Genomic DNA, 13820 nt, shown 5'->3' on the forward strand with positions numbered 1-13820 from the left:
TAAAGTCATAAAAACAGTCTTGTTTTGGCCAAAGTGCAAAAATTTACACGCAACAAATGTTACAAATAGGAAGCCGCAAAATCCACTACAAAGGCAATTTTGTAGCATTTTTGTGGCTCTTCCTCCAGAGTGATAATCAGAACTAAAAAACCTAGACCACATAATACCTAATTTGCTGGGTTAGCAGGGCCTTTTGTAGCCATGTCTCCATCTCACACGCTCGTCTGTAGAGAGATGACAGGCAGCAGTGTGAGGAATAAGCCACAGCAGCACTTCTGTACCTTCATTAACACAGAATCCAGAGTACAAAGGGCTCCATAACAAGTGGAGAGGAAAATGGATTTATGGTATGGGTACAGGCAATACATTTTAAAGAGCTGTAGTGGCTCCATGGTAATTAACAACTCCTTGGGAATAATTGTTCCCAGAGTATCTGGCTCGTGGTGACTTTCTGGCAGCGATCTTGCAGAAATGAGTAATTAAAAACTATTACAATGAGATTAAGATGTCTTTGCCAGAACAAGCATTGGATACAGCATAATTCTTCAGGAAGAATATGTGTGAAGGTGTTAGTTGCACTCCCACCAGATCTTTTGGAATATCTGAGGTGCAAATATTCATTCAGTGCTCGTGGGGACACACCAGGCTACACACACACATGTGTCCAGTTGGTTCTGCAGTTGGTTGGTTATTTCCTGTCCATGTTGAGCAGGGCAAGTACCACTGAGGGTGGGAAGATCTCCAGGGTTAGTATAGGAACACTGCTCCTGGCACATGATGCAGCACAGGGCTCCTCAGTGTCCTTCACTGCAGGTGGTACCAATCAGCTTTGGTAGCTCTGTGTTATCACCAACGGGCTGGTTTGATGCCAGAATTTTGTATGATGCCTGGATCATTTGAGAAGCTTCTGGTATGAGATGTCAGCTGGATCACTGACTTAGGCTTTCCATTACTGTCTGCTGAAGGAAGAGATCTCTCTCCAGTCACAATCCCTCCTTCTCAGCTTTTGAGTGAAGTGAATTGAGGAGGGGGAAGAAGTAAAAATGCAGGGAAAATTTGTAATGATAATTCAGTTTTGAATTCTCATAGAGCTCACATGGCTGACATAAAAATCCCCTACAGTTGTGAGTAATTAAAAACTGTAACTCAACAGATAAAAAATGTTTGTAGGCAAAACCACAACTGGATCCTCCCTTGCAGTAAAACTGTCTAGTAAGGTCTGGACTTCTATATTTGCTCATATTATATCTGAAGGCATCTCAGTTCAAATGGTTTCCTGATCAAAGATAACATATGGCATCAGAAAGAAAGGAGTCTTTCCAGAGCTGCAGATTCACTGCACCTTCAGCACTGAATCACTACAGAACTTTTAAAATGGAATGTCACTGAAATGTCAAGCCCAACATAGATACCGACGCTAAACTTGCTGTGTTGTGCCCAAATACTACAACAATCAAACAAAAGAATTCATATGCTCTACAAAGACGATCTGTGAAGGGCACTTCTACCCTGGGAACAGTATTATCAAATACTGCTCCAGTCTTTGATTCAGAAGTTCAGACAGGAAAGGAAACATTAGCATTTTTCTACTTTAAAGAAGAAGGGGAAAACAAAAATCTTTGAATACAACTCTCTTTCTCAGCATCGAATTCATTATAGTAAGTAATTAAAAACCTGTATATTTCTGGTTACTGAAACACTTGTGGGCTAATATAGGGGGGAAAAAGCACTAAGGAAGTCAGAGCTCATCCCTACTGTTCTTACAATGTGCATGAAATAATTTAATATTTTGATTTTTTTAATTTACAGTAGCATCTCTCATACAGTTTGTTCCTTCTGTTCTGATTTACAATATAAAATACCAAAAATTATAAAAATACATTTCTGTGATGGCTTTTTGGGGTTTGCTATTTTTTTTTAATTACTTTATCGGGCCTTAAATCCTAGGAGTGCCCTTTCTCTGTCTGAAAGAAGGAAGCACCCTCTTATGTACACATGCAAAATGAACACTTAGTATTCAATCCTTTTAGCTGCAAAATCAAATGCCCCCCAATGGAACACAAAAAAGAATCAACACCAGACATACATTTCAAAGACATTATAAAAGTGATCAAAGAAAAAAGGGAAGAAATCTAAAGTAAAGCTTCTTGCATAACAGCCTGAGCTCAACCCCTTCAGTCTTTTGAGTGGGATAAATATGTTTCAGACTGTGCCACTAATGTGGCATTTTAATGGTGTGAGAACTATAAATAAAACTTCTTAGAGATAGATAATAAACTATGAAGTCTGCTACACCATTTAAAGGCCCAAATAAACAAATACACATCGTTCTTTTCCTGCCAAGAGTGGACATCACACCAATCCTGGTGAGGGATGCAACAGAGTTAAGAATGTTGTTGCTTCTTCTGGACAATGAAGTGAAACCACAGAAACCAGGAGGAAAAGCAGCCAAGTTTAGTCACCACATTGGGCTATATATATTTATACCCTATAAATACACAATCAGCATCTAAACAAGGATACAATTGTCATTCCCTTTGTAAGAAAATGATTAGCTGTACTGTGCTAATAACACACTCTGAAATACCGAGGAATCAGAATCAATTTTCACGTAACAAATACCAGAACCCAACTCCACACTTCAGTAATAACATTTTCTGCTGTGAACGTGCACCAAAGATGTGTCAGTAAATACAGACCCAGAGAATTATGCAGCATCTAGTTCAATCCAGTTATCAGTGAGGGCACGGGAGGAGGACACGGGAGGCCACGTTCTGAGCTACGATGGCTTATGCTGATAAAGGAGCTGGCTGGGACTACTCCTGGTATGAGCTCATTACACACTGTGAGCATGATGCTATCACAGAAGTGCTTAAAATGAAAGCTGGCATGTAGATTCCCGTTATTTTGCGTGACTTGAGAAAAAAAAATCATTTACACTGAAAACTTTGCCTTCATTCTTACCACGGAGAGTGAGTTATACAATATGCCATCACCAGAAATGTATGTCACAAGAAAAAATTCTTGCTTTCATTTAATTTAAAAAAGAGACAGAACCGGGCCAAGTTGATATACCATCATGACTCTGCTTTGTTTATCAACAAAGACCATGTCCTACTGCTATAATTCAACTTTAGGGCTATATTATCTAGCAGTTTTATAACTACGATAGTTTTTACTACTGGAAATGATATAAGCTTGGACAGGGATAACATTCAACATTATCAAATGGGAGGCACCAGAGTTATGATTTCTAGGCACAAGTTGTAATTGGATTGGAAGGCAAAGTTCAAGAAAACAGTAATACTCTTGTGTATTAACAGAAGGCCTGTTCTGCTCTGTAGTGCACTACCCAAGGCCATTTCCTTCCTTAATATTAAAATTCTAATCAGCCTTCATTTCATCTGCATAAATTTATGACCTAGTCCAAGTTCTGGGTATAGCTTTAGAAACAGAGCTGGAATATGAGACCCAGCATGTTATAAATTCTCAATTCAACTATAAAAATCTGTACATGCACAAGTGGAGAATGTTTAAAACACAGAGTTCCCTGCTGTGCCACACAGTGAATTATTGCTACAAACCCTGCAAATGTCTTAGTCTCTAAATGCAGCTGTATTAATTACAGATTTGCTATTAAGATCCTAGATATCAAACTCTGAGGAGACTGGGCCCACTGTACATGACATGAAAATGAAGAACTATAACCACAAGAAGAAATCCTATACAAATTTGTCCTCATCAGTGCTTTTCAAGCACTCGCTAAAAGCAATGTGCCTATTTATTCTAAGTGGCTTGTAAGAGCTGCCAGAAAACCTGAGCGTGTTCTCCTAAGCACTGTTGTTGTTAAAGTCAGTGCCTTTGGCAGGATCTGTGTTTGAGGACTTCCAGAATACTGGAAAATAAGCTGCTGTTTCTAAACAGAGAAAATAGTTAGCTCACTCAAACCCTTAGCTGTTTTTTTGTTTCACTCCCAAGGAGATACTTACCTCTGACTCAAGTATCATATCTCAAAATTAAGCCAACAGCAAAGAAAAGGAAAAGGAAGTCTGGGAAATGGAAAGAAAGAATGTTTACTCTGCAAGGTAAATCAGGGAAATGAGTGGAAGGGCAGAATTACAAATCTAAATGCTTAAGTCTCCAAACAAAACATTAAAACATCAAGCTCAAGCTTCAAAGAGCAGTAACAAGCCCTGAAGACCACAAGTCTGAAGGTACATGTCTAGTCTTCGTGCCTGGACATAGCTCAAGAGTAGGTATTTATGTCAAAACAAATGGGTGGGCCACTGAGAACTGTGATGTGGCAAATCAACCACACCACTTCCTCCTCATTGCAAAATCCCATTCTTCCTTTCTGCCTCAACAACACACTCAACCCACCTCCAGCTTCTCCGAGCAGGAGCACTGCAGCGCTCCCGTCCTTCCCTCTGCCTCCCTTCTGCAATCCCTCCCTCTGGCAACGCCATCACTGACAACAGACACAGAGACAGCTCTATCTGTCCCAGCAGCAGGTTAGCTGAGAAATAATCACATGCAGTCAGGCACGTCCCAGAAAGGGAGGCAGTGGAGGTGGTCATGATCAGATAGACCAGTTGCTCGGCAAGAAAGTGCCCGTGTTCAGCTCAGTGACCGAGCCAGGAGGCAAACACGTCCCCTCCTGGGGAGCTGCCTGGCCAGCAACAGAGCCATGGAGCTCCTCTCAGCTGCCAGCAGGGTAGAGAAAGAGCTCTTCCAGCCATCAGCTCTGCAGGTCTGACTGTGAGACGTGTGAAATGTCAGCTTTGTGTGTCTGTGTGCATGTACATGAATATAAATAAAGTCAGTCTAAAAGGTTGGGACACAGCACAAAGTGCAGTATGGGATGGGTTAAATGTTGGAGGGCATAAATAATTTTCAGCAACCATTGCCAGTGGATGGTGAAGTGCAAGAAACTGCTCTGGCTGGTCATGCAACCACTGCTAAGGAATTCAACTAAGTCCCCAGGCCATAGCACTGCCTTGAGACACCAACACCAGCTCTTAAGTCCAGAATAGCTCCAGTGCCTTACACCAAACTCTGAACTGGTTCATGTCAATACCCTGGGAGGGAGGGGAAATAGAAGGCAGAAAAAAACCCTCACTCAGCCTGTGCAGTTTGGAAGGAAGCAGAATTGCCAAAAATCCATCAAGTAAAATTCCTTGTTTATTTTAAGGTTATTTTCAATATTTCAATAGGATTTCCTCAACACTATTCCACTCCACAATACTCCTGACAATTAGAAGCAGCTCTGTGGGTGCCCTAAGACTGATCCTCCTGCACCTTATCAACTCACAAATATTGATTTGCCAAACTCAGCATCCTGCACACGCTGTCCCAGCAGGTGCTGCTGGGGTTACTTCTATTTCACACTGAAAAAGCAGTTCACTGACTCTAAACCATATTTGGGAAAGCATCCCAGCTCTTAAACTTTTTGTTTAGTCTCTCTGAGCATTTATGAATAACTAAACAAGAAAATTCACAAACTACCACTACAAACTGGCAATTACAGAAAGTGGAAGTTAAGAATTCAATTAGATTATGATGTTTATAAGCTTAAAAATAAAAAAATTCTACAATTTGCAACCTGTAAATACATCTTAATTTATATAACAAGTGATAACAAAACCCTCACAGGACATATCAGCAACAGAGGCTGACCTCCAATATCTAGGTAAACAAGCAGACTCTCTTGGGTGATTTTTCACTTTTTCTGCCATGTCTCAATTTTTTCAATAAAAAGGGGGCAGGACGGTGGTTTTCAAGCTTTGGGGGTTTTTTTTGTTTGTTTCTTTGTTTTTAATTTAACAGATTACAGCCAAGGCATGGACTGTTTTTCCTTTTATAAGAAAAAATTTTACTCATCTAAAGCCCACCATCAAATACCCTCAGAAAGGATGTGGCACAGCTTTTATTCTGCTTGCTTACTCTAGACTAGGTTACTCTTTAAAAAATAATTTACAAAACAGCAAATAATGCCCTGCTCAACTGATAAGCACATAAATTTCAACAGGAGACAAAATGCCAAAAATAACAAGGAATTAAGAGGAGCTGACACACAGTGTACATGGGAACTTAGAACTGAAAAGTTTAGCCCCATATTAAAATTGTCTAAGATTTCTCTAATGCAACAAGTTACAAAGAAAGACACTAAACTCTGATGCTAATATTTGCAGTGACTTTATTGTGGAAAGCAGACATACAGTGAAAGCAGCATCTGCCACTTCAAAACCAGCTGAGTGACTTCAAACCTGGCACTTGTGCAAATTTGTGCGTACTATAATCTGGCATAAAAATATTAATTGAGAAGCATATCAAGTTAGGCTTGTCAGCCTTAATATTTTCTAGTGATTTGAATGGGGCCAGAGAATAAGATAAGTATCTTTACAAATCCAGTTGGCTTTACTTCAAATGCAAAAGCTTCTTTCTAAGCTGCGTAAGAGCAGGAGCCCGTGTAAAATCAAATTTTGAATGCAAAGCCAACCCAGTTCTGCTCATCATCCTCTATTCTGAATCCTGTCTGCAGCAACAGTTTTTGGTGAGCTCACTGTCCTTCCCTGAAATATTGTACAATATACAGTTATCTTTCTAAGAATTTGTTTTAATGCATCAGAGCTACACTTATCTCAGGGACAATCTCTAATTTTAGTATTCAAAACTAGTTTTGCATTTTTTATATTTACCCTAATGAAGTGTTTTCATTGGCACTGATGAGCTAAAAATTACTTGAGCTTTCTTTCCAGGTTTTATGGAGTTTTTTTAATGAAGCTGGTAAGTATTCCCCATTTACCAATGCAGATCAGCCTTATTTGCTCAGCAGCTAAAACTTGGAGTCAACAACGGTATTTTCAAAACAAATACACTGAGTTAAAGCAAGGGCAGTTGTGGTTCATCTGAATCATACAGCTCCAGATTTCAAATCTAAGCTAAGGAAATAGAGGTTATGACATCCTGCAGCTGGGACAAGTTGTGTTCATCAGGCAATGCTAAATCAAGACCGCTTGGCCAGTTTGGGCAGTTGCTTGTGTGGAAGTGAAAGATCCCAGGAGAGCATTAAAAAAAAAAGCAAGGTTTTGGTGTCCAAGCCAAACCCCCCTTCCTTCACTTCATGCTACCAGGGACTGTTTCTTCAGAGCAAACGACTGTGGAAGGTTCCTGCCAAGTAATTGCTACTGATTTATGCACATCCAATCACAGGGAACAGGAATTAAACACTTTGCAAAATACACAGGCGAGTAAATTACCAAAGGTCTTCCCATGCTACGCAAATGCCAAGTGCCTGAGGTTGGTTTTCAGAAGGATCATTTTGGTGAGTTGATTCACCATAAGGCCACACAAAGGCTCAGATCAGCAGAATGGGAGATCAGTGTTGGGGAGAAGCAGCTGGAGCTTCACCAAGGCAGCGGTACCTGTGCTGCTAGGAGGTGCACACAGACATAAAAGTTTTCATCCAGTTGGGAATCTCAGGAAAGAAGAAAGGATTGGGTCTGGAAATGTTATTTTCCAGGCTCCCATTTAGCAGCATTCAGCTCTGGAAGTAAGGCCAGGATGGATGGAGCTCTGAGCAACCTGGTCTAGTGTGTCCATGGTAGGGGGATTGGAACCAGATGATCTTTCAGGTCCCTTTGAACCCAGGCCATTCTGTGTGATTTTAAGATCTATTTATTGATACGATAAGTACTGATAAAATACCTGAGAGTTGGCATTTTCAGTTACAGAAGATGGAAAAAGTCTTTTCCCAAACTTCTGTCAGATAGTACTGGTGGCTGAAATAGCAGGACCATTCACTGCTGCTGTGAATACCAGGAAAAAACCTTTAGCTTTTCCTTTTTTTTTTTTTTAAAGTAGGGAGGAAGCATGAAACAGTAATACTGGTCCGAGACTTTCACGACACTATCTGGATGCCAGTGTCATGCTGTGTAAACATGTGGATCCATTAGACAATTGTTGGAAGCAGTGAATTCTAAATTTGATCTAGTGATAGGGCTCATGCTGTTTGGCAAAAAAAAAGTACAGGGTTGCGAAACCGCACAAGGAAAACGTTTCAGACTTGTTAAAAAAAAAAATGAGAGAGAGAAAAGCACAGAGTGAACAATGATGTATTGGATGGCCTGCAGATCCCAGCCTCTGGAGAGTCCTGACAGAAAAAAAGGCCTGAGCTCTTGGCTCCCAAACTGTTAAGTAACTTTATAAAAGCACCCCAACCTGAAAGGATAAACACATTTTCATAGAGAAAAATTCATATTCACGTGCAGAACACGAAAGATTTTCCATGCTAAATGACAATCTGCACTAATGATTTATATCTTCTTCCACATTTCTTGTGCACACTCCTGCCTGAACTAAAGCCGGAGCTCCACGTTATTCCCAGGGATGCTGGCTGGGGAAGGGAGTGGTGGTTAACTGCCTTCCTTTGGTTTGTGCTGGCAAAGCAACCCTTTTGCTTTGTAGTACTTAATGGTCTAAAACACACGTTGAAATTAACTCCTTCATTAGCCACACAGCTGTTACTCCTTATCGCTTTCATTTTTCTTAATTATAGCACTGCAACGTTTTATGTGATTCAGAATTCTATGTGATTAATACAATAGATGAATTACATTTGTTAGAATATAAAACACAGGCCTCATGAATAAAATTATAATTACATATGACCTTTGAAATCATACCCCATTCTTTCAGCTATCTAGAAATACTATGCTCATTCTGTCCATGCCACAACTTCATTTCAAACTGATTAACCAGCATTTTATTCCACTCAAGTTGCCTACATTAAAACAAAAACCAGTGAGTTCAGCTCCCAGCAAAACTGCAAACCCACTTTAAGGCTGTCACTACAGAACTTGTTATTCACCTCCACAGTCTTATAGATGTGTATAGCTCAGCATTTCCATTATGATTCATGTTGTGATTTAATCAATCCTGAAACATTGTTTACTACATAAAAGAAATTGTACTTCAACAACAAGGATCAGAAAGCAAGAAAATCAATCCAGAAGGGCTACTGAGTCACTAAGGAGGAAGGCAACAAGATACATGTTATCCTTGGGAAGCTGGAGTAGGTCAGCAGTAGCAAAGCTTCTCTTTGGTGCCTGCTGGGTGACCACTGTGGTGACCACAGAACATTTCCCCAGCCCAGCCCTAAGAGCTCCATGAGCACACAACAGTGGCCCTTGGAATGCAGATCTCAGCAATGCACCTTGCCAGGCAGGCATATAAATAAACTTGTGCAACTCTGCCAGCTGAATTCAACAGTTCACATGTCTAATTCTAATCATATCCATACACATGTGGAGATGAGTCCACAGGACACAACTAAAGCGCTGAAGGGCTGCATTACTCAGGGGAAACCACCTCCTACAGCCTGTCCTTCCACGGCTGGAGCTCCCAGAGCTCCAGATGTATTACAGCTGTTCCACAGGTGGGACTTCAGCAGTGAGAGGTACCAGCCAGGAAAAGCTCTCCCCAACCATTTTCTGCTCTAAAGCATGGACCAGCTGTCTCACTACGTCCCTGAACACGACTTAAATTTGTATGAAAGTATAAACAGAAGAGCTGCTCTTTTCTTTCTCTGTATGGATTTCTGGCACATTTATTTTTGTTCTTGAGAAGAGAGGCCAGCCAGAGACTGTCACCAAACAGCCACTATCACTTTTAAGACCACTAGAGTTGGTGTTTCGCGATTTCCACCTGTGTGACACACCACAAATATACGTTAGCCATGGAAATCCCTTTCTCTTAAGATCAAGACCACATAATAATAGTAACAGTTTGTCCTTCTATTTACTGTTCTCCATCAAAGTATGAAACTAAAATTGCAAGGGAAATACTGGTTGCACTGGTTGTTTTTCTTGGGTCCTTAAATGCCAACCACAAGATGTGAAACAGAGGGCAGAGAGAGGCCAAGCAGAGCAGGGGAGCTCTGCCTGAAACACGTGGTGATAACAACCATAACCGGTGCTAGTGGTAGAGAAAAGGGGAAGGAAAAATGTGCATCAGAATGATCTCAGATCTTTAACAGAACAGTGTTGCACCTCTCGATAAAACTTTAATATAAAAAAGAATGAAGTGGCACAGGCAGCTATCTTCAACCAATTTTTCCCAGATAAAGTATTCTACTTACCTCAAAATTCAGTCATAAATTGAACTTGTTAATCTTTTTTTTTTTTTCTTAGGGGAAAACTCATCTACTCTTAAAGATTGTCTTTCTCTCCAAATATTACTGTTCAAACATTAACCTTTAATGCCTTATGTGTGTATATATTCTTTTTCTACTGCAACGCATAGGGACATCAGTGCTTTAGTTACCTTTTTTCTCCTTTAGATAAGTTACATGTCCATACTGAAATACTGGTTACAAATTTTGAGTGGACAGATATATTCCACTTGTAATTTAATAAAATAATAAAATATACTTCTCTATATTTTTTTCCCCACAGTGTGCAAAGGAGCAGACACATACTCAGTAACCAAAGTGAATTACTGTGGTGCCAAACCCACCACTTTTTACAGTAACAAACCAAACTGACATTTATCATAGTATCATATTACATGAAAAATATTTCTTATCAGGACTGTTACATGTCACTTTTAACCCACCAAGTGTGATATTTTCAATGAGGAGAAGGAATTTATGGTTCTATTTTTAGATCAATCTACAGCTTTTATTCAAGATCCTTAATTCACCTCACAAGTGTAAATAAAACCATCAACCCCACTGGGAGATGTTACAACATCAAACATCATGAACAATTAATTACGTTACAGATTTTCTAATCACTGGATGAAAACACTGCATATTTTAAATGCTACACAGAGCATGGTACAGGGAGATACAAGGCAAAAAAATGAAAGTGAGCTATATTTATCAGAGTTGATTAAATTTTCATTTCTTTCAACCACCTGTCTCATCTTCTATTTTTTTCTTTTCTCCTTCCAGTGGCTCCATCTCAGACTGACGTTCTGCTGGACTGCACCTCATGTAAGTAGAGCTGTAGCAATACAGTGTGACTATTATTTATTTAACCTACGTACAACTGTGAAAATATTTACCAAAAGTGGGACTTCTAGACCTTCTATTTACTCCTGTAAAAAGGTGTACTGGATTACCAAGTCCTCACTGAAGACTTAACTAGACAAGTAATATTAAGTCTCAGATTGTCCTTCTCAAAGATCACAAACCAGCCACCTAAGTAGTCTCATAAAAAGGTACATCCAATTCACTACATCTTTCTAAGTTTGTGAAATCTGGGCTCCATGGAAGTGTCCCATGATCTTGAGGTACTCCAGGGCTCCTTGCTAGGCAGAAAGACTGGAGGAATATCAGAAGGTTTAATTTGCATTGCTTCTGCAAACTGCTTCCCAATCCACGTGAAGAAGGAATGGAGGCTGTAAAGCTCTCCCCACCAGGACAGCATCATGACACTTAAACCTGCCTGAAAGCCCACAGGAATGACTTTCATATGTTGACAAGGGCTGATGAAGGAGAAGGAGAAAGGCAAAGCCAACCCCTTGTTGGCCAGCCTGGGCTGGCTCGGCAGGGAAGGGGCACCTTTAAGAAAGCCAAACAGATTAAAAGGAGAGACACAAAACTTGGTCTCCTCTAAGTGGCCAATTCCATTCATCTGAGCCCTGATGGTGCAAACACCACCAATGCTCTGAGGGTGTATTTGCACACAGCCTGAAGAATGTGCTTGGGTGCAAGGGGTGGCACCTGCTCAGTGTGGGGGAGCAGGGAACTTGTTCACCCCAGTCTAGTTAATGAGCAAGAGATCAGAAGCCAGGAATTATTTAATATTAATACCAGCTCTGCCAGTGCCAAGTGCTGTTCTGTTGCTCTCAGCAAGTCTCCTCATCTTTTTCATGTTCACCTATGTACAGTGAACATAACATTTTGGTGCCCAGTGTCCCTCTCCCCAGCGTTCAATTCCCAATTTAACATTCTAGTTAATGCACATAAATGCATGGCCTCCCTTTTACTTTGATAAAGTACAGTCAGCATCAACAGGTAACACTTTTTTAAAACTTCTTTCCAACTATTGTGAAACAGGAGCTGACTGTTTATGGAGTACTTATTTTTTATGTCAGTTTACCACAGGGCCTCTTTAGCCACAGGCTTACAGCTGGAGGCCCCAAGGCATTTTTTTGGGAGTGGAAACTTTTTGAGTGCAGCTCTTAACAAATTTCCAGCCTGCAGTATGTTTTTCATTAGACTACATGGTGTTATAATAAATGATGCACTTCCTCTTTCATTTTATGATTTTTTTTTTAAAAAAAACATGCAACAATTTTTCTGTGTCTGTTTTTTATTACTTTCAATATACTCAACCACACTAATCTTAGAGACTGTGTATAAAACCAGAAAGGATATACTGAGTAAGATATCAGCTACAGTAAGACAAGCTTTTAGTTTAAATTCCTCACTGAAGGCTGATCACAAAACCATTACATGAATGCAGCTCCATCCTTTTAGGGGCCATTGTTAAAAAGATAAAAGGTCTGTTACCCCAAAACCTAGAGCTGGCACAGGAAGGACTCCTCCAAAGTATTCATCCCCAAGACATTCAACTAAAAAAGCCTGATCCCATTGGCCAGACACTTAAGGTGAAGCATCGTGACCTTTTGATCGTCACATTGGATTTTTTGTATCATGGTATAAACTGGTACCAGAAAATACAAATGTACTTACAAACAACAGGTAACAGTGACCCAGACAATATCCCAAATATTTCAAAACTAGTAATATAAACAAACCTTAGTAAAAGGGGAAAAGAAAGTTTCTAAAAATCTAAACAAAGCAAAAACCAGACACCTAACATTTCAGAATTTAAGTCTCCATCCTAAAACTACCCATATTAAAATCAACCCAGAATTCTTTGTGCCGTCCTGTCTTACCCAAAACAAGCTTGGTGAGCTCTGCAGGAGGTCAAAAGTAAATCAAAAGCAAATGCCTTTAACACTGTACCCTCAAAAGATCAGCTCTGAAATGTTTTCAAGGAATGTTCATCTCCTTTCTGGGCACAAACTCAACACATACATAACACAGACACTGCAGTGGTTCAAGGTAGAAAAGATGAGCAGGTCAAAAGGGTTACTCACTTCTCAGCTCACTGCATGTACTAGGGATTCCCTCACATCCCTCTGTCCCACCCCACTGGCTTGGTACATGTGCCACCTTCCCATCCAGAGTCATGCCAGGCCCTCCTGCATTATCCATGTCTCCTTTCCAATTTACTCCTCTCCACTTATGACCATGGAGCTTTCTGTCTCCAGCTTGCCCCAACATCCTTCCTGCTGCATGTCCTCTTCATACTCAATTACTATAAACCTTAATTCTCTCTCTACCTATCAGCTTCCTTCCTGTTACAAATTAAGGACTGTTCATCGTTCCCTAATGCAGTTTGAGTCTCCCTGTCAGATGAGACCACGCTCATTTTGGAGGAGGAAAGATGAGAGATTTGAGAAAGAGAAAATGAACTATCATGAATGAACATTAACTAAACTAAGATCAGTCTTTAATTTTAGGACATCTTAGGGCAGCAAAATTCATATGGTTGGGAAAAATAGAGAAAATAAATCTCTTTCTATTGGGTCCACACATCTGGAAATACAAACAGTATTCCTTCTGCTGACCCTTTCAAGGAGGAACAATTCTCCACCACATGTCCCACTGTATATATTTGCCTATTTTAAATACATTTTTTATAGAGTTGATACACTTTTTTTTAAGATAGGCTTCTTTTTGTATTTTCCCCCTCTATACACAATTTTTAATAAGAATGTATTCCCGGGGGCTGACAGCACCA

The 13820-nt window shown here is 40.1% G+C and overlaps 2 protein-coding genes across 4 annotated transcripts in view; one reads left to right on the forward strand and one right to left on the reverse strand.

The window, feature by feature from the left end:
- Positions 1-13820, reverse strand: part of CUNH7orf50 (chromosome unknown C7orf50 homolog) — a 154335-nt gene that overhangs the window by 76296 nt on the left and 64219 nt on the right. The window lies entirely within an intron of this gene.
- Positions 1-13820, forward strand: part of GPR146 (G protein-coupled receptor 146) — a 50453-nt gene that overhangs the window by 11592 nt on the left and 25041 nt on the right. For all 3 annotated transcript variants that reach the window (XR_003529863.1, XM_027656455.1, XM_027656456.1), the window contains exon 2: positions 10955-10996. The gene's annotated coding sequence lies outside the window, so the exon portion shown is untranslated. The remainder of the gene's footprint in view (positions 1-10954; positions 10997-13820) is intronic.

The sequence above is a fragment of the Corapipo altera genome, unplaced genomic scaffold, assembly GCF_003945725.1.
Source record: "Corapipo altera isolate COAL_440 unplaced genomic scaffold, ASM394572v1 104, whole genome shotgun sequence".
Taxonomy (NCBI): Eukaryota; Metazoa; Chordata; class Aves; order Passeriformes; family Pipridae; genus Corapipo; species Corapipo altera.